This window comes from Agelaius tricolor, unplaced genomic scaffold (genome assembly GCF_023055355.1).
Source record: "Agelaius tricolor isolate 1412-34295 unplaced genomic scaffold, bAgeTri1.0.p SCAF_7, whole genome shotgun sequence".
NCBI classification, from domain to species: Eukaryota; Metazoa; Chordata; class Aves; order Passeriformes; family Icteridae; genus Agelaius; species Agelaius tricolor.
This window is the reverse complement of record NW_027269267.1, coordinates 36,080,800-36,106,002: the sequence shown is the minus strand read 5'-3', so window position 1 is coordinate 36,106,002 and position 25,203 is coordinate 36,080,800. Positions and strand designations below refer to the sequence as shown.

General features: G+C 41.2%; 1 pseudogene; it reads right to left on the bottom strand.

Annotated features, from left to right (window-relative positions):
* LOC139591828 (2-oxoglutarate receptor 1-like) overlaps positions 1–13,049 on the bottom strand; it is a 37,407-nt pseudogene extending 24,358 nt beyond the window's left edge.
* Positions 13,050–25,203: the final 12,154 nt, after the last annotated feature.

The following is a 25,203-nucleotide window of genomic DNA, read 5'->3' as shown; positions in this document are numbered from 1 at the left end:
GTTTCCAGCAGAGAAAGATCACTTTACCAAGGTCTATTTGTGTCCCCTGCTACATCATGCTGCCTCTTTCTCCTCTCTGCAATTGCCTTTCCTCTGGTCAGGCCCTACAGAAGCCCATGCACCATCTTTGCTTTGTTGGGCACCCAACAAAGGGAACATCTGCACCTCCAAAAAACCTAAGGGAAACTTTTATTTCAGCAGTGGTGCAGCTTCACCTTGAGTGCTGTGAGCAGTTTTGGGCACCACAATATAAAACAGATATTAAGCTATTTCACTTGATCTTGAAGCACCAGTGGCTTTACCAACTGATGAAACCATTTGGGGTACAATTGGAGACAAGTGAACAGCTTAGGTATGGATCCCCTCACTGGCACATAAACTGGGGCCAAAGGAATTTGGAGGGGGCTTTAGTAGCTGACCTTGGAGGCCTCCTCAAAAGTGATCACAGACACACAAACAAATTTTTGTTTTCATCCTCTGACAACATTAGTACAAATACGTGTGGTTTGGCTGATGGTCAGCTTAAAGGACAACTTCAACCTGTCAGATAAATGGTGCTGAGAATAGGTATTTCTGCAGTGGATTTTAGATCAAATAGATTAGAAAAACCTCTGAAGTGTGTGTTCTAAATTTAATACTGTGAAATCTAAGCCACAGTAAATAATCTGCAGTAAAACTGTGAGAGCTGATAAGGACAGAAAATGAGCATGATTTCCTGATAATCTGAAAAATGCACACGTGTGCACAAGATGGGCAAACCTGATACTTATTAAATATTATGACAGACTTGAAAGATCCAAATGGAGTATTAGACCTCCAATGCACTGGACTTTCCACAAATATACAAAAGAAGAATTTTACAGCCTACAGAATTCAAATGTTCATAATGGCTGAATGAACTGCAACAGAGGTATGGAAAAATGATACTGATGTTACTTAAAGTAATATTTTCAGGGTTGATTACATCTGAAATGCACTCTATAGGATTCTCAGAACATTTTCCCAGATTATATATGTGTCTATACTAATGTATTGACTTACAGGTGAATGGAAGACTGTATCTGTATTTGATACAGAGAGCCAAGACTGTCACCTACTCTGTATGTTTTTGCCACAGGGCAGTAAGTTCTGTTCCTTCTGCTTTCTTTTTTCCATTTATTTCTTGGTCTCACCTTTGACATACTCCTTTTTCCATTGCTTCTCTAACTATTTGATGAGAAAGTTGTCATATGGGAAAATGGCAACCTCTCCTTCTCACATATTTTAAAATAATGCAGTACTGGTATTTTCAGGTATCATTACTTGGGAGGGCAAAGTCTGAGGCTCCCTTACAGTGCTGGGGCCCGGGGGGAAAAGAGATGCTGCTTCTTGCATCTCTTTTGGGCTGAGACGTGACATAGGTACCAAATGGTTTAGAGAGAAATGCTTTCTGTGACCAGAAATATAAGGTGAGGTATTTGGGAAACTAAATCAGAAGAGCAAAGCACAGGCATCACCCAGAGGAACACTGACAGCTCAGCAGGGGAATTCAGGATCTTTTGTGCTGGACAACTAAATTCTACCCAGGTCTTCACAGGTTGTACCTGGACCTTAGATATTTCAATCTACATTTGTTCCAGGACCCACTTATATAAGAGACTAATGATCTGTAAAATTCCAGTTTAAAATGTCTTTGGAGAGTCATAGTAAACATTTTAGAATGTTACTGAAGATACATTTCCAGTCTGCTTTTATTCTTACAGCCCATAAAGTAGAAAGCATTTCATGTAAAAAAAAAACACTAGACCAAATGCCCCCTTCTCATTTTAATTTTACTCATATAATCTATAAAGAGTTTTATATCAGAACACTGTAAAATCCATGCCTTTGTGCTTCTTGGCTACATTGAATTTCCAGAGTGGTATGAATTTCTAAGTCTAAGCTTCTGGAGAGAAGGGCTTATAAGAAAATGTTGATGGTCTCTTCACTATTGTTCTCTGACCAACGCTGCAGTAACAGAGAACACCAATAAAGTACTGCAGTGCTGTATAATTGTCTTATTAATTGGAACATTATTTACAGAGAGGGCTGCCTTCACAGCATGTACCTACTTTCTGAAATGCTCACAGCACTCAGGACACAGCAGGCAGCCAGCATAAAAGTTCAGTTAAAGTAACAGTAAAATAGCCATCCATATAAGTGCAAGTTAATGAATTGAGTCCTCCTGGCAGGAAGACTTGAATGTGAGCAAGCATTTTCAAATTTAAAGAGAGGTGACCTTAAAAGCCTGCCAAACCTCAAAGGTAATGAATCATTTATGATGATGATGGTGGGGCCCTTTAATTTTTAGACGAAGAACAACCCAGCTCAGCTGTTCTTTTAAAATATGTTGTATGTATATTTTGACAAAGACTGTCTTTGGAAACCAGAAGGTAAGAAGGTAAACAACCCTTTTGAGTATGTAGAGATCTACCTTACATTTAAATTAGCCTTTAAAATAGTGTTGCACATACTAAATGCCGTGCAAGGTAGTTGTTTATGAAGTCCTTCTTTGACTAAAGTTCTCCACAAACAATGAAAAGGAGCTGCCACACTCTCTCTAAGCCCCTAAAAAAAAAGACATTAGTGCCAGCTATTCAACAAAGCATTTCATATTTTCAATGTCCCCATAAAATCCTTTCAACTGGCAGAAGGGAAATTATGATGTCTGGCCTTCTGCCTTTGCAGTGTCCAACACACTTCTCAGCAAATTCAATGGGAAAAAAAACCCAAACCAATAAAAAGCATCCAAAGGACCAAGGCTGACTGCTTTGAAGGACAGTTATTGTGTAAGATTAGTGTTTCATTATCATATATAAAGTAAAGCACAGCTACTATGCCACTATTTATATTTACAACTTCACTGCTAAGTTCATAAATTACGATATGGCTTACTCAGCACAGATATACAACATGGGATTTTAAGAAGTTTTAGGGCAGCCAAAACTGTCACAAAATATCTTGCAAAATCCTTTTTATAATTTACTTACTAAAATATCTGATGATTGCAGACTTTTGGACAGATTACCCATATTGCTTAGGGCTTTCCAACCGATCCGAATGCCAAGCAGGAAGATGATTTCTGTTGTTAACACTGAGTTGCCATAAATCAGGCTTTCACTGCGGGCTCTTTGGATGCGTCATTCATGATGCTACAACTTGCACTCATTTCTCAGAAGCTGAAGCCAGTTTCTTCCTTGGCAGTTCTATGGTATAATAGCAGCCTGGATCCCAGTTCATCTACAATGAATGTTAAAGCATTTTATGTTAGCTATTCAGTGGAAAACAGAACACTCCAGTGCCTAATTTCCTCTGTGAGCTAGTAATTCCTTTTTTACTCTGAAAACACTGAAAATCGACATTGTATATTTCTAAAATGTTTTCTCTTGTGCTTTGAACAAAATGGACTAGTTTGTGGTATACAAAATGCACCTGTGAATGTAACACATCCCACCCATATCTAGGTGCCTAAGACAGACACTTCTGCTTTCACTACTGGCAATCTGACTTCCACTGCTCTGCAGACCATGCTTGGGCATGGCGGAGTCTGCCACCATCCACCATCACCAAACTCCTAACAACCTGAAGGGAAGAAGTGCCCCCTGATTCAGACAGCATCATGATGATGGTAGATTGTAGGCACTGACAGTTCTTGGGTCCTCTGTGCTCATTTGAGGAAAGTTACAGTGCTACTGAGAAGCAGACAGCTGGAGAGCAAGGAAATCCAGATTCCCGACTTATTTTTATTTCAAATCCCAATTTGTTAAATGTTTTTTTCCCTACAGAGCAGCTTTATGAACTTCAGCATTCTGGATCACATTGGGTCAAGATAGGCAATAGGTAAATTCAAACACAGGTGGCATTTCCTTGGCTGTCTGCCAAGTATAAAACTATTACACATTGTTGCTAGATTTGTGCAAATAATCACCAGCCTTCCTCTGAAAAATAATTGTATTCCAGCAATGTTTGGGATAGCATTTCTAGGGTTCTATGATTTTGCAGTATCACCTTCCATTAGAATCTGCCTTCTGAAAATTATACACCACCATTATTTTTTTCTAAACAAATATGCCCCAAGAAAGTTTTTCCATGTCTCTATTTGGCAAAAGAAGCTATAAAAGACTTAAGAAAAATCCATTTAACCTACTTCAGTGAAGTAAGCACAGAGATTTAGGCTGGCATATAAATTAAACAAGTGTTCCCATAACATAGATCACACCAATACATATTTGATTCATGGCTGAATCAAGTCAGTAGAAGCTTATGTTCCAAATGCAAACAACTGTGTTGAAAGAAATGGTTTTTTATGCCCCAATGCTACTGTCCAGTCCCAAGCAACAGAGATGACCCAGACCCAGGGCAGCCCATAGCAGGCTGGACACATATCAGAGCTGCCTGTTGGGCTGCGTTCTGGCTCTGAGCCTCTTGTAGCCACCTTCTCCTGTTTCTTTCCTTAATCCTTGTCAATGACAAAGACATTTTCTGGCTGCTGCAAAGATAGTCTTACTTCTTGTTCCTGTCATAAAGTCATGGAACAAAGTTTGAGTTACAAGCATTAAATGTGAGTTGCTGAAAACTGTGAATTTATAGTCTCTTTTATGATTTCTGGAAGGTTCATCAGATCGAGTTTTGCTTCTGAGTCCAAATGTATCAAAAGCTGTTTATGTTACCAAATGCCAGGATACACAGATGGCATCCATTTAATTGAGTAGGTTTTTCCTATTGGTTATGGACATTTCATTATATCAATCTGACATCTTCTTCAAGCAGCATTAATCTATATTTTGCTCTTTCTTAAGGTAAATAGGTGTTTGGCCAAGTCCTTTTGCCCTTACTTTATGAATTAACTTCCCTCTAACTGCTAACATATAAAGAGAATACTGTTGGATCTATGATGTTTCATTTATTATTTCAGATTAAGAGCTCTTGAAAAGCCTAAAAAATTAATTTTATCATTTTGGTAATTCCAAATACAGTAGTCTAGCCATATGCATGCCACAATTTACTTTTGAGAGAAAAAAGAAAGAAAAAGCAACCTGCCCTCTCCTCAAATATAAAAGATAATGGAAGAAATGAGGATCACATTTCTATAAAAGTGTTCTTTGGCCTAGACTGTATTTATTAATGCATGGTATGCATCTAAACCAACCTAAAATTATTCTTCAGAAAGGCTGAACCCAGCCATCTTTTCCTTCAGATGGTCTGGAAGTATACCTATGGAAGATGGCTGAATTTCACAGTGATCCCTGGAGCTTGAGCTATATTTAGAATAATAGGATTATGTTATTACAACTCTAGCTGTGATAGGACTGAAGAAGGTTACTTAGACCCTGTGGCTACCCTGCTAAATAGAAGAGAGCCAGGAGTTAATCCTCAGTGCTGAGGCTGAGTGGGTAAGCACAGACTGATCCATGCTGCACAGCTCTTGTCCCTGTGACTTACCTCATCCCATGTGGTGCCTACGTGGTCCAATGGAAAATGCTGCTTTTTATGTGTTTTTGACCAGTTCAAGATGTCTGAAGTAATTTATAGCCCATGTTGCAGCGTGCTGGGGTGGTGGCTTTGTAACATGAAGCTGCACGGGTGTAAGGCATGTGTGGGGCTGTAAAACCTGCTGGGATAGTGTTGGGAGGTTGTGAAGGATGGAAGAAGCCACACTTTGTGTGTCCATGCTGCCTTGGGGTGTGTTAGCTTGCACAGGTGAGCCCAGGCTCTTGTGAGAGCCAGGAGCTCAGCAGCCAACTCCATCCCCCATTGACTTCAGCTGCAAGCACAGTGCGGCTTACAGAGGGCTACAACCCTCCACAGCCCAGCCCCAGATTTACTGTCTGTTTTGGTGTCCAGAAAGCTGAAGAAGTGGCCAAACATTGGCCTTCCAGGTGCTCTTCTGGTTAGAGGTTGGCACGTGTAGGACAGGATTCTGAAGAAACAGGTTTGACTGAGGAGACTTGCATGCTGTCAGGGATGAAAAAGGCACTGCTGCCTTCTTGAGGCAGGCAAAACACCAAGACTGGGGAGAAACCTTTTGTACCAACACTGGGCAGAGTTACCTGGGACTGCAGAATCCTGCAGGAACATTATGATTCCCTCCTGCCAAAGGCAGTCACTTGTGTTGGAGAAGGAAGGTAAACTACTTGTGCAGGACATTCTGCAGCCATTTCCAGACCAGTAAAGGCAATTCCCAGGGAGCAAAGGGGTTTTGGTAGCATTCCCAGATATTCCAATGAACAGCACAGCACATTGCCAGCAAGTTCCTCAGCAAACCTAGCCAAAGCTCTATTATTGATCTTGAACGTCGTCTCCTTTTCCCAGCAAGACACTGGAAATAGCATAAGGCTTTCCATTCACTTGGCAGGGCAGCCTACAGACACAGCAGGGAAGTACCATGGGACTCATCACATGGCAGAGACAGATGGGCTCTTCCTGCTTTTTACCTCCCTTCTCTTTGCCTTCACTGACTTGAACACCCTCCTCTCTTTCCGTGGCAGACTAAGCCTCAGGGATATTGCAGGGCTGCAGTTGGTGGCATTGATGTCATGGCCATGCCAGCTCCTCTAGGCTAAAGTTTTGCAGAGAAACCAGTCTAGCTGAATCCTATAATCATAGAATCATAGAAAATTCTGAGTTGGACAGGAACTAGTAGGATCTTCTCACACAAAGCCCCACATTTTAGGGTTGAGATGTGCAACCAGCCTTTCAGATACCCACACTGGGGTTTTAGCATCTTCATGCACAAGCAAGAGTACGGGGGATGTTGACTTGGGCTGGTCCCTCAGTGTCTTCCAGTGCAGAGCTGGGTGCCAAAGGCTCTTCCTTGGTGCTGAAGGAGGTGGAGGCTGAGTTACAGCTCTCTGAGGGATTGCTGTAGGTGTCAGGTAGGGCTGCCTGTCTCAGTGGCATGAGTGTGGGCCACTGCTATGGAGATAATGCTCTCATACTTACGATAATCTTTGGGAGAATGACGTGGGAAAGAGCTTCTACTCCATCTCCCGATGAAAGAGTGAGGTTTGATTCCAAAATACCTTGGATCTATCATGCTAACCATAACCATGCTACCGCTTTGGACCAAGACTGAAGTGAACACCATTACCTTGCTTCCTGATAGTAATTCCCTCCTCTTTTTGTCACTGATAAATCTTTTCTTGATCAGTGCCATATGGCTGCTTCAGGGAATTTAGGGAATACAAATAAAGGGGTGTTTGTTTGCCTCAGTACCACCTTGAGGCATTTCTCCTGCACTCAGTGCCCATCACTGAAGCCTGCTCTCCATCCCCTGGGTCTCATTTTCAGATATGCTTTCTGGCCCCAGGAGACATTTTGCGTAGTTTAAAAATTAGCACTCAGTCTGAAGATGGGAGGGTTGCCAGCTAGTCCAGCAGCACTGAACTCATCCCTTTTTCATTCTGCCTGGCTCAGTGCTCCACCTTCCAGGAGCAAATGATACTCTTTCATTTCCAATGTTTTCCCTGTTCTTATCTTATTGACCTGTTCTTTCTATTGAATTTTATTCCTTCTTGTGCAGAGCTCTGCCCTGCTACGATGAGATGTGGGACTTAACTCTTCTACTGCTCTTTCTGTTTGGTTCTGCTTGTTTGTTTGTTTACTTATTTAAATTTTAATTTAATCTTTAGGAACCAAATGGATGGGTAGAAGGAAAAAAGGAGGAGAAGGTAAGCACAGGTCTGATAGGACACTGAGAAGGAAGATTAGGGAAAGCAGAGTCAGATTAGCAGCCAGCAGCCAGAAGTCAGCTGATGTAGGCTGTTTACTTCACTGCTGTCCGGGCTGTGAGTGAGGTCATGAGGTGCATCCTCTGGGCTCTTCACTGCTTTTGCTTTGCTTGTGCCACCTCTAAGTAAGTTTAATCTCTGGAAGGGCTTTCTCTGTTGTCTAGGGGTCACTGCAGACAGAAGGAGGGTGAGCAGGAGCCCATTCAAGTCCCTACATTACATGTTTAATCATTGTTTCCTCTAATGCAAGGCTTACAGCTGCAGGCACACTTTCCATTTTATGCCCTTGGGCCACATACAATCCTTCACATTGCAGGTGACATTCGGGCATTTAAATTACAGCTCTCTCTCCTGCCTTGCAGACTACAATGACTTTCTTGACTTTAGAGTGTTTGCTGTCCAGATGGTTCCTGTCAAATAAGAAGCAGGTGGCATCACCGACATGTTGTTTGCCTTTAGATTTGTTCAGAAAAATAGGGCATCATTTCAAAATATTCTTAAGCTTGATGGTCTATATTATTTAAAGGTGTTTCAGTCCTAGATAATTTACTAATCTCTATGGGAGCTGGGAAGAAAGAGCCTTGAAAAAGTCTCTGCAGAGCTTGAAGACAACCCATCTTCTTTCCCCCACAAACTGTCATAGCCCTGATGAGCTCAGCTCCCACCTCAAATAATTGCCATTATTTCTTCTCCTTCCCTTTAAATCTCTCTCTAGCATTCCCTCCACTAGATGGTACTAGGGCAATACATTATTCTTCATAGGCTTTCCCAGCCATGGTAACCATAATAACAGTGTCCCTGCATATAGAAGGAGAAAAGGGTCAGACTTCTTGTAGTGCAAGAAACTTCTGTTGAAGACCATTAAACTTTAGAGATGATATACTCAAAATATAACAAGGAAAAACGGTGGCCTGAGCAAGGATAGCTTGCTTTGCATCTATTACAATAATGTTCAATGGCACATATCACACTCACTCTTCTGTTTTTGTTTTCATTTGTCCTCTAAGGGCTTATATAATTGAGAATATTGATACTGCAGACAAATTGTAAGCATTATGCTAAAATTAGATCATACCACTATCTTTGGCCAAAAGTTGCCATTTAACAAAAAAATGATTGTTTTGTCTGTCCTTGCCAACACATATATTATTTGCTGCTGTTTCTGGCAAAGCCAGGAAAACCTAACACCTGCAGATTATGTAGCAGAATCCAGAATCTCACTGGTGTCACTGGCAGCCAGCAGCCCAGTAAATGACAATGCCTGTGCACTTCACAATATCCATGTGTCCTACACGTTTTAATATCAGGACTTTTCTACTTTGGGGACTTTTTTCAATTGGAAGGCTAAGTGAGAGGGCCAAGAGATGAATCTACATATTCACTGTTGTATCAGGATTTTTCTGTCCTGTGCTGAGTGTGGTACCTTCTTCCATAGGCCATGGTTAAAATCAATGTCTATTTGGTTTGTAAGATCATGAGAGGAGGTGGATTACATTTTGCCATTCCTGCTCCAAGAAAAATAGAATTGCAATAAGGTTTGTACAAGTTGTGCAGCAATAAAGGAGCAGGATTCCCAGGCTGGGCTGGAGATTCTGACAGCTCATCTGATGAGCACAGAGCTGTTGGAAAGAAAAAAATGAAATCAACACCTAGCTACTAGGGCATACTGGTATGTCTCTTGGATTCTCTTGGAATCCCTAGATTCACTGAATTTTTTTTTTTAATGAAAAATTTGCAGCCTCTTTTTTTCTGTGTGTGACTGGAGGATTTAAAGCATTTTATATACTTTCTTCTCATATCCCCTGGCTGCAAGAACTCCCTGACCTTTAAAAAAACCATTAGAAGAAACAAATTGAAAAGATAATGTACTTTTCACATTACTTATTTCTTGTAAATCTAGAAGCTTTTGGTCATTAGTGTTACAATCATCTATGACATTCCTCAGGAAACTTCAGGTTGACAGTATCCATCTCTGGACAAAGTGTATGCAAGAAAAGGGGAAAAAAAAGAGATTTTCTTTGATTGTTGATCTTCCCATACAGATGTACAAGACTGGGTGAGCTTTCTATTAAGTATTTAAATTCTTTACAAATCCATTTCCTACAATTGATCTTGTTATTTTAGTGTACATATTTCAGAATTCTATTAACAAAGGTTAATTTATTAATTCTTAATAGAATTCTTAATTCTTTTAAGAAAGTTCCCTGCTTCTTGAGGGAAGACAGTTTAAGTTAGTTCCTCCACCAGCATTAAAGCAAGATCAATTTTTCCTTTACTTCACTTTTTCAAAACTGGTACCATTTTCATGCATGTAAAGAGCTTTTCTGCATGCTAACAACTCTTTACTTTCTAATGAACCTATGACTGACAGAAAGTTGAGCTTTTCTTTCCTCCCACTAATACCACCATTGTATGTGTCTTGTTAACCAGTATTGTGTATCAGTCACAAGCTGACTCCTTTGTGCCTTTGTGAAGTATCAATTTAGTCAGCATTATCTGCTGGGGAGACAATGCAGCCGGTAAACATGAACACAGAAATGCTGTGGCATTATAACCCCTAAAAACACTGGTTCAGGAGCCCTGGAGGCCGGGAGGTGGCCGGGCTGCAGCCAGCGAGCTGCTGGCCATCAGCAGCTGCAGGGTCCAGGGAGCAGATGGGCAGCCAGCAGTGCACAGGCTGCAGGGACAGGCCAGGGCTCAGGAGCGGCCAGGAGCTCGGGCAGAGTCTTCGTGCTGGCTGCTGCTTGGGTGACTTGGCTGGGAAAACACCTCAGCCCTCCAGATCTGCCTGCCAACCTGCCTGTGGCTTGAGTATACGCTGATATTTGACCGCGCTGACACATTCGCGGCGTCTATTTTGATTTTTTGCCTGATCAGGTTTTTCCAATGGTAAACTGATTTCTCTGCATTAACAGAACAACACCAAATGTTGCAGCTCAGCTGCTGGGCCCTGCACTCCACGAGGAGTCTGTGGCTCTGCATACCTGCAGATGTGAGTTAGCTTCCCATTGGCCTCCAGGTAGATTTTAAAGGGGGAGGTCAGACCACGGAGGTCTCTCCTTTTATGTTTCCCTGCCTGGCCGATGGTCAGCAGAAACACCCAACCCCCATTGCACTGGAGAGGGGGAGGGCAGTAGCTCTGTGGGGTTTCTGTGTCTTTGGATGAAATTGTCCCTTTGTTAGTCCAAAATAGCTCAAATTGGGCAGCTTTCCAAGCATGCAGTGAAAGACTTCTGTTTGAGACAGTGCTTAGAGAAGGCTGAGGATAGAGGGCTGAAAAAGAGGTGCCTGACTGGCTGGGTTCCCACCGGGGTGATTAATGTAATGTTGCTGGGATTTTACTGCATTATTAATGAAGTGCCAGGGTGCCTGGAGCACTGGAAAAACATCTCAGAAAAATTATTACTAAAAATCTGAATTGGTGCATTGGATAACCTTTCATATTACTTTCTTTTTCTTGACCGTAGAGCCCTTATCATGCCAGGGGAAGCCTATAAATAACAACCAGAAAGGGTAAGACTAGACAGGCTGCTGCTCCCTCCACCTCCCCAAGTAGTGGTGGCCCCGCTGGCAGCCCGCTGGGTGTGCCAGGAGTCCATGGGAGCTGTGCCTGGGGGCCATACAGAGGCTTAGGGATGCACCCAGCCCCTCTGCATGCTCTGCCAAAGCCCGGGGGGCCAGGGAGGTGATGCCTGTGGAGTTCTGCTTTGCAGAAGAGTATAAACATCTGACAGGGAATAGCTTGTGCTGGTTTAGGACTGTTGTTTGCATTGATGAAGCACGTATCTAGGATGATCAGTGTGAAATATCTCTACTTCCCCCCCACCATCACCACCACCCTCCAAGCTGTTATCTCCTTTTTTATTGGCATTGTCATGCACTTTTTTCTTTTATTTTCTTCTAAATTCTTAACTCCTCAGATCTGTATTTTAGTCATCTCTAGTAGCAACTGCGGGTTTGTTTTGAGGAGAAGATTTTTTTTTTTTTTAAACTGCTGTGCTTTAAACCAGCCTTGCCTGCCTAAAGCTTCCAGTTGCTAAGCGACTTTTCCCCTCCGCCCTTCCCGCAGCCCGGTTGCCATAGCGCTGCCAGCCTAGGCTATCAAGTAGCAGAGAGCAGTCATTACTCAACGAGAAAAAAAAAAAAAAAAAAAAAAAACCAAACCAAACCCCAACCCCACCAAAATCCAGGGCTGCACGAGCCAACCCAATCAACATTTTCTTCCCTTTTTAATTCGCGTCGCCAGCCGGCGGGAGCATCCCTGCGCGCGTCGCGGCCGCTGCGCTGTTTTCTTGCGGGAGCTTTTGGCTCAGCCCCTGCGTTAGACAGGACGGACTGCAGTGCTGACTCACGGACACCTGTGACGTCGGTCATGGCAGCGACAGATCGAGGAGGAGGATGTGCTTGCCGGGGAGCTGCTTGGCGTGCCCGTGCGGCGGGTGTCGCCCCATCCGCGGCTGCGAGTCACCCCGTGAATCCCAGCGCCGTTCCTTAGGAACCAGGTGATTCACGGGGCAGCGCTTTTATCTCGTGACATTTTTTAGCAACGAGAACATCCTAAGCGCACAAAATGTGTGGGATGCCATCAAAGACTAGAAGAACGCACGCTGGTTAAAAATTAGCTTTTCTTTTCACTCAAAAATTGTGCGAAGGATCATGTCCAAAGAAATAGTCTTCCATTTTTTAAAGTAAAATCATATCCCTAGTGGCTTGGGTAAGAGAAAATTTAATGTCAGGGCTAAAACACAATAAAAAAGGTGATAAACCTGACATCTTTCTGCTCTAAAATTGTGAGCTGTCTTGTCATCAGTTTACTGATTATCACACTTTACCAGCTGGATGCTATAGGGCAATATGGTGATCTGGTGTTTCTAGTGAGCCATGCCATGCATCATAACCAGTCAAAAAAAAAAGAAAAAAAGGTATTTGGCTTTTGTATAAAAACAAAAATGTGCAGAATAAAAACACCTGTTAATAAAGAATTTGGTGGTATAGAATTACCTGTGGGAGAATATAAATCACATGAGTTACATTTGAATTGATAGTAGGGGGAAAGAGTCTTTTCTACCAGTAAGTGTTGCAAGCTGTGGTTGAGTTGGACTTGGAATAATTTCAGTTGTTCTGCAGCTCTAGTGTCCATTGATCACAGCACCAGCCTCCACCTCAGGTTGTCAGTGTAAAGCCTCTCTTAACATCCAGGGAACTTTCTTCCCACATTCTGTAGTCGGTGAGTTATTGTGATAATAAATGCAGCAAGGAGCTAGACTCGCTGTCCTTACATGCCCTTCCATTTATCCAATCCAGCATCTGCCTATTTGAACAAGTGCATCAGATACAGGCAGTGTGCCAGCTATTAAAATGTTAAACCTACTGCCACGGAGCTGCATTGTACATTTTGTTTTTCCCTTGTCCTTGAAAAGGACTCACTCCTGAACTAATAGGAGTGTGCTTAATGGTTCCTTGTCTTAAATTCCCTATTTACTTAACTATCTCTTCCCTGATTTGGTACTTTGTATTCCCTTCTCTTCATGCTGTTCATGGGAACATTAAATACCATTCTGCAAGGAAAGTCATTTAGGACACAACCTTTGCCACCTATATGGAAAACTGATTTCAAAAGCCATTTCTACTCTGATGAAGCATGCAAATCAAATATTTTGAAGGGTGGGAAAAGGATTATTTTTAAAGTTCCTTTTTTTAAATAAAGATGCTTTTGTTCTTAGGAGCTGATATAACATCCCTTCAGCTGGGGGCCCCCTGGCTGTGGTGAGATATAGCTTAGGTTTGAATAAATTCACTGTTTTTTACTGAAAAAATTGTGGTTCTCAGCTTTGCTTTCTGTTGTTCTAAGGGAACTCAGGACTTGAGAATGGCTATGATCAATAAATTAGGAAATGAAGGTCTACCACAAAGCACAGACCTTTTGTCCTGGAAATATTGATTTAAGGAAAAGTATTGCCAGATTTATTACGTGAAGATGCTTGCATAATCACGGAACTTAGGTGACAAACCTTGTTCTCAATTAGATTGCTTTAGCTCTAGGCTTCATTTCATCTAGAAGAGAAATTACTGGAATAAAGGTTAAATATCCAAATCAGAAATATTATTGCCTGTGTTCCTTTATGTTTGAAATGGTAATAAAACAAATTGAACATTAACCTAGTAGGACCAAGGCATTTCTATTTACATGGTTTTGACATCTGAATTGGGCAATAACTTCTCCATGTTGAAATTATGCAGTGGCTGTTAGTCAGTCTTTCATTTCCTCAAGCATTTGTGCACAGATTACATCCGCATATTATATTTTATTATGAGTCATTAAAATGCTAATCAACAAAAGTACACTACCACAGTTCCAGGAGAGGTCTAGATTGTTAAATGGGTCTCCATTTTGATACCTTTCTTGTAGCAAACACAACACATCCACTGAAATCCACCTCAACAGCTTCCTTTTGAAGTCTACAATGTTCACATTCTGCACTGCCAGTCTCCTTGTACCTGCTTTGCACTTCTGATTTCTTTCTGGTTTCCTAACCTTCTGTCCCTACACCCACCAACCTATTCTCAAGGTAAAATCACTGTGTCATGGTTAAGGTGTTTCCATGAAGCTGCCTCCTCTGCTGTCTGACTCCTGTACCTCACCTCCCTGTCACACTCCTGCAACTTTTTTCTCTGTTCACATAAACCCTTTGATTTCTGCTTTTCCTCTGTCAAGTCCAGACTTGTTTTTCTTGTTCTGGTATTTTCTCCTCCTATCTGACTCTTCTCTCTGATCCTGTACTAATTTATCTTCACTACAAAGTACTTCCACACATCTAGTTTTTCAACAATTGCTTTCACCATCCATAAATTGGGAAAGTCAAGATATCAATTTGACCAAATAGTACATTGTCCTTACAGCTATCAGACAGCACATTTACTTTCTCCCTTCAAACTTTTAGTAATGATAACTTTACATCAGCAGAATTTCTACTTGCCTGACTCTTAGTCTGATACTAGAATTACATTCTGGATAACTGCTGTTTATCACCAAATCTGTACTTATTCTGTTCCCCTCCTTTCTACCATTGCCCATACATAAATATCATCTGGATGATGGCATTAAAATGAAGGAGAGTAGGTTTAGATTAGCTATTAGGGAGAAATTCTTTATATAAGGGCAGCGAGGCACTGGAACAGGTTGCCCAGAGAGGCTGTGGACTCCTCATCCTTGGCAGTGTTCAAGGCCAGGCTGGAGGGTGCTCTGAGTAGCCCAGTCTTATGAAAGGTGTCCTGCCTATGGCAGGGGGGTTGGAATAGATGGTCTTAAAGGCCCCTTCCAACTCAAACCATTCTAAGATTCTATAGTTTTAGACTCTATTGTTTTAAATTTTACTACCCAGATTATTTCTTTAAAAAATATTACTATCTCACTGACAAGTTCAATTACTTTATCTTTGTACTTCTCAAACATTTAAATTAAAATCTAAAATTTTAATACAAATATTCAAAGATATTTTCCCTTCCTTCGGAAAAGTGAGTGAGAAAGAATGTCCAGTTTTAATTCACAGCAGACTCTACCTCATTCAAAGACAATTCTGTATTGGCAGGAGGTGTAATTCCTGTCTTTCAGCCCTTACCTTGGACTTTGTATCAACTCACTTCTTTGTGTCACTGGCTTATTTCCCTGTATTCTTGGAGCTTAGGGCAATTGGAGCTGTATTTGTCTACTTCTCCATGTTTTTATTTGGACATCGAATTATATGAACTTAGGTCATGACTTCAAGAAGCCTCAGGTTTATCTGACCATGGACAGTAAAAGTAAACAATAGTAAGAGTCATGAGAAATAAGAAAGCTGGCCTGAGTAGCAGAATTACCCTTACTCTCACCTGATAACAGAGCCATAACAGGGATTAGCTGAATCTGGGGCTGCCATGGCTTAGTTTAGATAGTTGTGACTGAGGAAGGTTGAGGCATTCTGGCTGCTTTCAAAATAAATATGTTGATCATCTGCTCTCATTGGCTCCCACTCCAGTTGGCTTCCTTGAGTTTTTTAAAAGTAGCATGTCTGTTTGTTGTGCACCTGGTGCAATTCTATTTTTGGGCTACTATGAGGCATTTTATCAAGTACAAAATCATGCTGAGTACTGCAGTATTTTGAGCATGTGTATGTGCATGTAATTCTAACACATAGCCTCAAAGAAAAACCTTTGTCAGAATTATAGATCGCTAGATATTCATTATTCACCATTGTTTGTATTTCTGTCCAAAACATTTTATTATCTTTTTAGTCTGATAGCAGTTTTCTAGACCACTGTGCAAGCTTTTATGTTATGTAGCAGTTAATCTCACCCAAAAATGGAACAACAGGTCCTTTGTCTACCCAAATTCACACTGTTTGCTGTTTGATCTAATCAAAGAAAAATAAACACCATTCATTTCTATCCTACTACTTTTCCTTCCAGTGTGCTCTGCAGATACTGATACAGTCCACAGTGGAAAGTGAAAAAAAGAACTCATGAGGAAGAGACTAAATTCCAGTCTGAAACAATTTGTGATAAGAAATAATAATGTCCTCTAAGAGTAAATAAGAGAAACTCTGGCATCTTCTATGGATATTTTGAAGGCCTGGCTGCCATGCATGAACACTTAGTTGTTGGTGTGATGGGGACCTTCAGAAAAGAGTGGCTAGATAAAAATCAGGGTCTATCCTTTGCTCTTTTTCTTTCTAGTTTTGTTTAAATTTTGTCTATATGTTGGTTTTTTTTCTCAAGTAACAGACATGTAATGAGGTTCCTCTTAAAATGATGGTGGCTTTAGGTAAGAAGTTTTCTGAGAGCATTACAGGATGAACTTTCTAATCCCTGCCTTGAAAAGTGAATATTTAGATCCATCAGTATCTGTTTTCAATCCCTTACTTCCATGCCTTTCCATTGTAGTTACCTAAGTAGAATTCTAATTTTTCTTCCCTCTACAGAGAATAAAATGTTATAGTCTCACAGCTTCAGAGATAAATGTGTTTATGTTGCTGTTGTCATGTTTTCATCTCTTGTATAATTCTTTTGTTTTCTTTTCTGTTTTATGTGTTTTTCTTAGCCTAATTCCCTATTCTCTTGTAGATTTGTACTTCAGATTTTAGCCAGAGGCATAAAGTGTTTCTCAGAAACCCTCTTGAAACTTCTCAGTCCATTCCATGAAATCAGCATGAATGTTCTTGTCTCATGGGACTCCTAGAATAGATAAAAGCTTGCAAGGGCATCTCCAAAGTGAAAAACCACAAAAGGGAAAAACTCAGCCTGCCTTTTTACCGTGGGTGAGAAAGACCATCCTTTTATCACAGAATCAAGGCCTCAGTCCAGTTTTCTCTGAAGACAGTGGAATGTTTTCCATGAACTTGGCTCAGAGCTTCATCAGTGCCCAGCACTCTTCTGCAGTACTCAGCACTGAAGCAAGCACTCATGTACAGTCAGGCAATACCCCAAACCGCTGTTTCCTTCCCAGACCAAGCAGCTCTGTGGCAATGTTTTGTGCTCATATGATTCTTCAGGGCTTTTATTACTTTATCAAAGCTAAAGCCAAAGCTTTAAGACTACAGGTAATATTTTTCAGGATGCCATATGCACCATGCAACCTAACTCTCAGTAAAAATCATTTGTACTTTCCAGTCACGTTGATACAGAAGGGGACAGCTTACACAGTTCTGAGGTATGATTTACAAGCAGCATTATTTCTCTTCCTTTTCAGTCTCTCTGCAGTTCTAAGTCACAGTATAGCCATCTTTTACAACTCCCTTAGGGCAAGATGAACCTGAAATTAATTTGGCCTTTTAGGATCTATCTTGTTTTGTGGGAACCACCGTTTGCACCAGCAATACCAAACATCAGCCACTTACTGTTAATACAGGAAGCAGAACTAAAATTTATTATTGCTATTAAATAAAATTTATCTGCATTATTTACAAGCCTGTAAACATGGCCTTTCATAAATAGATAATAAGCTTTTCATGTCCCTGAACATAGAGTCATTAGGCATGACGCACAGAGGCAATCAAGCTTCTAACTCTAAGTTAGGTTTTGGTAGAAGTTCAGGTACTTCAGCATCACCTGGGAGCCTTTGAGGATCTGCTCACAGAGAGTATGGAATACACAAAAGCATTCCAGAACAATATACCTTTTAATATCACTCTTCCCCTCCCCTTGTCCTGTAAAACCTTGCAAAGAGCTTTGGTTGCTTTGTTCACACATCACCCTGACCTGGGCATGAAAGCTTCTTCGTTGTGCTCACTCCAGGAGTCCTTGAGGTGCAGGTGACAATGGGATGTTAGGGAAGGTGTGTGTACATCCTCCACCTGCACTAAGTTCTAAAAGGATGCTGGGCAGTGACTGAAGACATCTGGGAACAATAGTTCAAAATCTTGGATAACAGGAGTCTCAGAAAGGGAATTTCTATTTGGGAAAAGTTCATGCCATCTCATTTTAGCTACTTTACTGAAATACTTTAATGACAATGCTGATTGTTGTTGTTTTCCATAATGGTATTTCCAGAAAGTAATTATTATCTCAATAGGGCAAAACAGACACCTCTAGAGGGCTGTCTCCCTCCACTTTCCCTACAGAGACCATGGGGAACTAAGCTTTCAGTGGAGGTGCTTCATTTAGATGCCTTCAACCAGACACTAAACTGCTTTGAGTTTGCTACATGGAGGAAATGACTTAGGTGCTGAACTTTATAATTTGCAGGAGATCTAGGACAAACTTCCACTCTCTTTCCGCAAACCAAGGTGCATCTTCAAACAGAGGGAAGAATGAGGCTTCCTTCACCCATTCCCTATAGTAAGTGATGAAGAAACATATTTTTGCTCACACTGAAGCAAATCAATATCTGGTCTGGCATGGTTTACTTCAAATATTTTTCTCCTTAGAGCTTGTGCAACAACTGCCACACTGTACACTCAGCAGAATAGAAAAACATGGAGAGAATGTGCCTGTGGAGAGCAGACAGGGATTGTTTATGCACTTGAGTACACTGTATGCACAATTACATACATCACCACTGACTGTCGCTCCTGTAGGAATAGTGAATCACCATTTGTGCTCAGCAACACTGTGGTTCAGAAAAAAACCCGAAAATTTTTATTTGCTTTTTTTTCATTCCATTGGCTAAAGGAACTACGTAATATACTGTCTAATTTACAATATTTTGATATTTTCTATCTTGTAAAGTTACATTTTTTGTCATCCATTCAGGGAGTCCTAACTGTCTGAAATCTCTCTGCAGAAACTTCCCTGTTCCCCTACCCTTGCTCCCAGTTGGCCAGATACAAATCTTTTCAAAATAGCATCTCTCTCCACCTCCACTCCCCATGAAATCTCTTTCTGTGATACCATAATTACAAAAATTAATGCATAGAAAAGGAAGAACTGACCTCAGGTGTCTTTCACTCTGTAAAACTAAATAGGCAACATGTTAGTTTTTGCCATGTCCAGGACTTCCAGAACAGTCCCAGCAATCGTGAATCTGTTTAAATTCCTTTAAATATATCTCTTTAACCTTTGAAGACCTCTTCCTAGCAATTGACCAACTACTTTCAGTAGCAAATTAACTGTGCTTGTAGCTCTTTACTGGCTTTTGGTGCAGAGGTTAGTAAACACTTTTGTGTCATGTGCAGGATCACTCATTCAGATATATGTAAGACACTTTTCAAAGTAACTGCATTGAACAGAGTTAAATGTATTTATTTTAGGATATTTTTGAAATCATAAGAATTCACAGTTGTGAAGTTTGGAAAGCCTGGTGCTGCTGTACTTTAGGTTTGGTTCAATATCCTGCTGGTAAGATTTCCACCCTGCCAGATGCTGCCTGGGGCACACCGAGCCAGGGCTGAAGCCCCATCCCATCCTCAACCCATCCCCAGGAAGGTGTCAGATGCTCAGGGGCTGCTCCTGGTGTCCCTGCTCCTGGCTGGGGTTTTGGGACAGTCCTGGCTGACAAGGCCCTGCCCTGCCACCCCCCCAGCTCAGGGAGCCACCTCTGCCCCACCATGCCAGCCCCAGGGAGCAGCCAGTCTTTCCTTTCTGAGAGAGGCGTTATCTCTGCATGGAAGGGGCTGAAAATAAACCCTGGCTTTCTTGAGAACATAAAACCAAAACAAACTTTTATTGGTAAGGACATCTGAGGATTTCCCTCCACATATTCATTTCTGCAAGGCTACTGCATACTATAACCAGTCATCAGCTATCATTGTTCCACAACAGGTCAAAACAATGAAAATCAGTATCACAGTACAACTTGCACTGAGAATTAGAGTAATTTATATGCAGTAAAGTTTACTAGAAATGTTGAGATTACTGCTGAGCAGGGCTATTCCATCCATGACTACCAACAATCTCTGTTAAAGTATGGCCATTTCACATGGTTAAATGGGCACAGGAAGTGAGCTGTCTTGAAGATGACAGTGCTCTGATAGTCTGTGAATTTTCAATGGATTCTGTTGTTCAAAAGCCCAAAAGTAAAATGTCATGAAAGGGCATTGCTATCAGGGGTGGATGCGCCAAATATTGGGGCACACTTGTGAACCCACTCACCCGCCCACAGGTGAGAAAACATGACTGGCAAAGGAGTGACAGTCAAACAGCAAGAGGGAAGGAAAGACATGTGAATATTTTGGTTGGCAAATGTCATTTTGCCCAGTATGAGTTCTTGCCAGACTTAGGATTTTGTATCAAAAGTGCTTTGGCTCTTGATGAGCTGCACAGCTGGAACAAGTAGATGTACAGAATTACCACATTGCTAATAGCTCAAGGTCTCCTTCCCCTCTATTGCTCTCACGATGGCTCACCAATAAGAGCTGAGATGTTTGTTTTGGTTAGTGGATTTGGGTTTTTACCCCCAATTGTAGCCATTTGATAAAACCACAGCATTATTTCCCTCCTCCTGTGTCCCTGACACACTACAAAACAACGACAAGGGAGAAGGCAGAACAAAATAGCAGATGATAAAAATGTGAGATAGCCACAGTGGTGCAGAGGGAGCACAGAAGTCCAGAGGTAGAGAAGAGCAGTGCAATACTCCGGGAGAAAAGAATACATTAATTATAGGGACAGTTTTATTTATCTAGTCTCATGTTCTCATACAGTTTTATTGATCACAGAACAGTTTAGCATACCAGCAGGAATGCTTTTTTGTATCCCACTGTGCACTACTAAAAACCCAGAGATATTTTACATCCATTGGGATCAACAGAATTTATTTCTTACATGTATTGCCGTTGCAATACCCAATTTTTAGCTGTTCTAGTTGCCATAAATATTTCTACCGATGAATGCATATAAACAGCAGTTCACAAAACTTCAATGGATTAGTTTGAACTTCATCTTAAATCCAATAAACCAAGGATACAGACATAACTAGACAGTTTTAATATCTCATAAAAAATATTGATCATGCTATTGGCTTTTTTTTTACCAAGTCTTCAGTGAGACCAAAACCTCTTTCTCTTTTTTTTCCTTTTTCCCTGTCCAAAGGAGCAGACAGAGGGTTCTTAATTATACTGTAGAAAATATGGGCAGCCTCATAGTAAATATCCTTTTTCTCTTCCTTCAAGCAGGAAAGAAGTTAATCTCTGCTTTTTGCTTAACAGAGATATGTCCCTATATAAGATTTTGGTCCTGACTTGTGTTACACAGTCATGACTCAAAACATTGGGAATTGCACTTCTTGGTTAAAATGCTTCTTACCTGAGAAAAGGATCTTATTTCTAATCACTGCACTAGTATTAGTGCTTCTAAAAATATCCTTCTTGTCTCCAGTCTCAGCTGTATTCTTCCAGTGTGGTTATTGAGAACCACTGAACCTGAAATATGGTTATTGCCTGTCTCATTAGGGCAGTCTCACACTTAATTATTGAATGTAACTTGTGTTGACATTGCAAAGTTAGGCAGTTTGTCTCTGCTTTGGTTCTCTTGGTAAACCCTGAACCTTGTGCTTCTGCTGACAGAACACACAGCTTTTTTTTCCAACTGCCTAACAGTTTCAGTTTATTTGAGACATGTGGAGAAACAGTGGATTTCTTTTTATCTTTCTCACTTATGTCCAGTATTTTCTGCTTGACTTCACTGGCTTATTGTAGCTCTCCTTCAAAAAAATGACAGGACATACATTGAGATTAGGAGCCAAAATGGTCTTCATCTTTCCTCAGAGAGAAACACGCCTAAAATAACATCAATTTTGAGCGCTTTTTAGTAGCTAATATCACTTAACAAAAGCTGTTACAAAATGAATGTGATGACCTCTACATTTCTGAATAGGTCATTTGGATTTAGTACTGCTGTAAATATAAAGATCCTGTTCAGTGCTACTGCCAACATTTCCACGAACTCAAGACACTTTAACAGTCCTTGGCACAGACACCATTAGTACCAAGCAAGCTGTATCTTCTCTCACAAGTGTGAGGTCTGACAGCTTCTGGGTGCCAATTCTACAGTTCTCCTATCAACTTGTGTACCAAATACTGCCAGTCTGGGTGTAACTCTTCCCCTTACTAGTCTGTGAACACAAGATTGCTTTATCAAAACATCGTCCTGAGATTAAGTTTCAACACTCAAGAGAGAAGATAATTTAGACGGATTTGCCATTCACCAAATGCTATAATGACAATATCAGTACCTATCTTGGCAAAGCTTTGTCATCATAAAATCCCAAGAATGTACTCTTCTACAGTCATCTGCAGACTTTCAGGCAGGTGCCTGGTCTGTGCAAACAGCTCCACAGATCTCCGTAGAAAAATTGATGATCTTCATCAATCTAGATTGTTTTCTGGTTCATTTAATACAATTTCTTACCCTGATAGTAAAAAATTATTTGGTGAGCTCTCCAACAAGTAGGTCCTAACCTTCTATGGACAGCTGCAGTGCTCTGTATCAAATTGCAAGGACTTTGTTAAAGATGATCATCTGTCTTCTGCTCTCACAGAATGTCAACAAACTGATACAAATTAAAGTAACATGATCTGGCTGAGAATGTGCTACTAGCTAAGTCCTGATCCTCAAGTGTTTTCAACCCTACTGAAGCCCTGTTAAAAATGCTTATGTACTTACAAGAGCATGTGTCCACCTTGCAAGTCTTATCTATAAAAATTACCACAGGGCTGCTCTGTTCCTCACAAACATGGAGGATGGAAGGTAGAAGTCAGAAAATATGTACTCAAAATTATATCACAGGAAGGCAAAAATTTGACCATAACTAGGCTGAGTAAGCTCTATGCCTTCCTAAGCCAAATCATCAGGGAAATGTAACAGAAAAAAACCCCAAACGTTATTTTAGAATTAAAAACTGGTCTAAATAAGAGAGGAGATTGCCATGTATGAAAGGCTATGCTGTGTAAAGACACAGCAGCAGGTCATTCCAAAATGAAGCAATGAAGCTGCTGTCATAAGTCAGGTTGCACAAATCTTATGAGGAGTGGCTGTGGCAGCTGGGGTTGTTTAGCCTGCAGAAGAGGAGGATCAAGGGTGATCCCTACTACTGTCTGAAGGGAGGGGTAGCCAGGTAGGGGTTGGTCTCTTGTCCCAGACAATTAGTGACAGGACAAGAGGAAATGTCCTCAAGCTGTGCCAGGCAAGGTTCCTGTTGGACATTAAGAGTAATTTCTTCATAGAATGGGTGATTAGACATTGGAATGGGCTGCCTGTGGATGTTGTAGAGTCACTGTCCCCAGAGGTATTTAAGGAAAGACTGGACATGGCACTCAGTGTCATGGTCTGATTGGCAAGTTAGTTTGTTTTGGTTAGTGGGTTTGGGTTTTTACCCCCAGTTGCAGCCATTTGATAAAACCACAGCACTATTTCCCTCCTCCTGTGTCCCTGACACATGACAAATAGAGAACTCGAGTCATAGGTTGGACTTGATAAGATCTCAGAGACCTTTTCCAGCCTAATTACTTCCGTGATCATTCATTTTTGTATGAGTCAGGGGGAAGAGTAACCTCTGTGGCTGCAGGACATATGAGTGGAGGGGACTGAGGGGGAGCAGAGTGTCTGGCCTGTTAGAGCCAGCTCATCAAAGAGGAAAAGGGTTTTAGAGAACAAGTGGCCCATGCTGATGGGACAGAACTGTAAAGTGGGAGAAACCAATACAGATTTACTGCTCCTCTGCTGCTTCTCTGGGTCTCACTTCCACCCTCCAAAACAGTAGAGTAGATTCACAACTAAAATTATAGAGATTGCTGTTTTCCTTTTCCTCAAAGAGGAAAGGTGCCACAGGGCAGGAGTGGTGGACAAGCAGTGCACAAACCACCCTGTCCTGCCATCCCACTGACCATCCCCAGGGGACTGTCCTATGAGATTTGAAAAGTCCAGCTCATGGATGGACACACAGTGTGATGAATCTGTGAGTCTCTATCCCAAATCCATGGGTGAAGTGCAGCTGCATCCAGCATTGCTGTGTGTGGTGAGTCATTTGTCTGCAGGATAATGTCACTTGTCAGCAGTCTGCTCTGAAATGTGTGTGTGTGTGTGTGTCCATGCCACAAAGTGTTTTATGCACTGATTTTTCAAATTTAGTTGTGACAAATACAAACTTAGATCTTATTTTCCAAGGTGATTTGTTTTGATGACTTCATGCATTGGTCTTCACTGCTTGCCCAGCAGTGGGAAAATGGGAGCTGTCACTTCAGCTCCATACCCAGAGCTGGGTACATTAACTTGGCCTAAATCTTTAGACATAATACTTCATGTGTCCTGAAGCAGAGCAGACACATTCTGTGATGATGCATCTCCTCTGTGGGCAGCAAAAGTCCCTTTGTAGACAACTTAGGAAATCCCCTTCTACGTGATTCCATGCCTGCATGCATTGAATCCCATAACGTGAGTGTACTTGACTGGGAGTAGACATCTCTCAGAATTCAGAAGATGCAAACCTTGTTCTTTGTCAAGATGCAAGCCCCTCAAGTAGACAAGAGGTTACAAGTTGGGACAGACAGCAAACTCCTGTCTGATGGTAGCTGGTGGCAGTCATTGCTCTGTAGTGACTATGTAACTTCATGGCTTTTTACCTTACTCTGCACCCTAAGTAGCTTATTCTTTCACCGAAGGGTAAGAACCCTCAAATTACCTCATACTCTGTAGTAACTGTGTAATTTCATGGGTTTTTACCTTTCTCTGCACCCTAAGTAGCTTATTCTTTCATTGAAGGGTAAGAAAACTCAAATTACCTCATGCACCCCACAGCCTGCATCAGTACCACGTCTTCTGATTACATATTGTGCTAAAAGGTATTAGTTTTTTATCAGCTTTTAATTTGCTACCTTACAATTTCACTGAATGTCTCCACAGTCTTGTGTGGAGCCAGGGAACAGAGCTGTCTCAACAAAGGTTTTTATCTATCTTGCCTGTATCATTCCTTACTTTAACTACTATTATCATGTTCTCTTTTCAATGTCTGCATTGTGAAACCAACTCTCCCAATCATTTCAATCTA